A 3,292-nucleotide genomic window follows, 5' to 3' on the forward strand; every position below is an offset into this window, starting at 1 on the left:
ATCCCACATGCTGCAACTAAGACCTGACACAGCCAATAAATAAATAATAAAATACTTCTAAATAACATATGGATTAAAGAAGAAATCTCGGGCTTCCCTGGTGGTGCAGTGTTTGAGAGTCCGCCTGCCGATGCAGGGGATGCGGGTTCGTGCCCCAGTCTGGCAAGATGCTGTGGAGTGGCTAGGTCCATGAGCCAAGGCCGCTGGGCCTGCGCGTCCGGAGTCTGTGCTCCGCAACGGGAGAGGCCACAACAGTGAGAGGCCTGCGTACCGCAAAAAAAAAAAAAAAAAAAAGAAAGAAATCTCAAGAGAAATTTAAAAATATTTTGAACTAAATGAAAATGAAAATACAACTCATCAAAATTGTGGGTTGCAGTGAAAGCAGTGCATATCTTAGGAAAGAATAAAAAACTAAGGTCAATAATTTAAGCTTCCACATTAGGAAACTAGAAAAAAAGCAAATTAAATCCAAAGTAAGAAGAAGGGAAGAAATAATAGAAATTATAATAGAGTGTAAACCAGTGAAACTTGAAAACAGGAAGTTGATAAAGAAAATCAATGAAACCAAAGTCTGGTTCTTTGACAAGATCAATAGAATTGGTAACTCTAGCCAGACTAAGATAAAAAGAGAAGGCAAATTACTAATATCAGGAATGAAGGGGGCCATCACTACAGATCCTATGAAGAATAGAAGGATAATTAAGGAATAATATGAACAACTCTGTGCTGACAGATTTGATAACCTAGATGAAATGGACCAATTTCTTTGAGAGACATAATTACCAAAAGCCTCACAAGAAGAAATAATCTAAATAGGCCTATATCTATTAAAAAATTTTAATCAATAATTCATAACCTTCCATGACAGAAAGCACCAGGCTCAGATGGGTTTACTGGTGAATTCTATGAAACACATAAGGAAGAAATCACACCAACTCTCTATAATCTCTTTCAGAAAATAGAAGCAGAGAACACTTCTTAATCCATTCTATGAGGCAAGCATCACCCTTCCACCAAAAGCAGATAAAGACATTACAAGAAAGGGAAAATGCAGTCCAATATCTATCATGAACATAGATGCAAAAATTCTTAACAAAATATTAGCGAATCAAGTCCAGCAGTACAGAAAAAGAAGTATACACCATGACCAAGTGGGATTTATTCCAGGTGTGTAAATTGGCTCAACATCCAAAAATCAGTTAATGTAATCCATCACATCTACAAGCTAAAGAAGAAAAATCATTTGATCACATCAATAGGTACAGAAAAATCATTTTACAAAATCCAACACCTACTCATGATAAAAACTTTCAGCAAACTAGGAATACAGAGGGAACTTCCTCAATTTAATAAGGAACATGTACAAAAAACCTATAGCTAACATCATAATGGTGAGAAACTAGATTGCTAGATTCTTTCCCCCTAAGATCAGGAACAAAGTAAAGTTGTTTGCTCTCACCACACTTTTTCTTTTTGGCCTTACCTCATGGCTTTTCTGATCTTAATTCCCCAACCCACACCCTTGGCAGTGAAAGTGCGGAGTCCTAACCACTGGGAATTCCCTCACCACTCCTATTAAACTTTGTACTGGAAGTCCTAGGTAATGCAATAACTCCAGAAAAGGAAATTAAGCTTTAAATACAGACTGGAAAGGACGAAATAAAACTATATTCAAAGTTGACATGATTATGTAGAAAATCCCAAGGAATCAAAAACAAAAAAAAATTTCCAGCAACTAATAAGCAGTTATAGCAAAGTTGCTGGATACAAGGTTAATATACAAAAGTCAGTTTCTTTCCTATATATATAACAATGAAGAGCTGGAATTTGAAATTTGAAAAAAGTATGTGTGTTGAAAGTAGGGAAAATAGGGAATTTGTAGAGTGAAAAAATAGTGGGAGAATAGGCTAACGAGGTAGATTGAGGTTATATTGTGAAGCACCAGGCAAATTTTTTTAGGATGTTTACAGTTTACTCATGGCAAGCTGTGTATAGGATGGATTGGAGAGAAGGCAGTGGGAGCTGGAGTTACTAGAGGCAGAGAAACTAGTTCAGGAGCTATGAATGTGAGTCTCCAAAAACATAATTAGGGCTTGGACTACATCCATGGCAGTGCAGACAAAGAAGAGAGGACAGATTAATTCATTTAATAATTGATTTCAGTATGTATCTACTAGGTGTCAGGCATTCTTCTAGGCACCACAGATACAGCAACAAACAAAATAGATCATCCATTGGGGGTATTAAGTGGAGTTTAAGTGACAGAAGTTGGTGTTGGATTAGATGTGAGGAGAAGGGAGAATGGTATGCTGAGACAGCTCAGGTTTCACTGATATCTAGATTTCTCACCTTAAACAACTGAGTGGTAATATCTTTTGACCTGTTGTGTAGAGAAGGGGTAGGGCACATCCATATGGACTTGTTTAGTAGGCAGCTGAAGAGACATTCTGAAGATCAATAGTAAGGGAGAAACTAGGAATACAGTCCTCCTTGGTGTATAGGAGGCGTTTGAAGACACGGGAGTAGAGGACTCTAAGAAGAACATGAGTTGTAAAAGGAGTGGACCCAGGAAAGAACCTTGCAAAGTACCTACATCTATAAGGCAAGTAAAGAAGGGCAAAACACTCAAGTTTGTTGAATGCCTCTTAAGTTCCAGGTGCTTTTACATTTTATCTCACTGAAATTTCACAATATACTTATAGTTAAATATCTAATTATAGTAGATAGTTTTGCCTCCCTCAACCCCCCACCCCAACAAATGAAATGGACTCAGAAGTGTAGGAGGAGAACGAAAGGAAATTAGGAAGTGAGATTTTCATCAAGGTACAATGTTGCAGAGGATCAAACAGGTTGAGAAATGTGAAAAAAATAGTTTCTTCACAAATTTATGCATCAATATTTAACCAAAATTGAATCATATTGAATTTTTATTACTTGCTCTGATACTTCATATCCAAAAGAGAAAGAAAATCAATAACACAACAATGAAACCATCAGGTATGCAGTTGGGAAGCAGAGCATAGTGCATTGTTGCTTTGTCAGCATTGATAATGCTTATGGATTACGTGAAAAGGAGGAAAAGTGTTGGCTAAATGTACCATAAGTGTCTTAGAATAGTTGTCTGTAGCCGTTTTCTCTATCTCTTAAACTTCTTAGAGGAAAGAGAGCTGAGTAGCTGTGGACCGAAATCTCCTGCCAGGAAACCAAACTACGAGAACCAAATTATGAGATTGACCCCTGAAATTGACTAATAACGTAAGGACATTTTATTGAGAGCAAAGAAGCATAAAGA

Source organism: Phocoena sinus, chromosome 5 (assembly GCF_008692025.1).
Source record: "Phocoena sinus isolate mPhoSin1 chromosome 5, mPhoSin1.pri, whole genome shotgun sequence".
NCBI lineage: Eukaryota > Metazoa > Chordata > Mammalia > Artiodactyla > Phocoenidae > Phocoena > Phocoena sinus.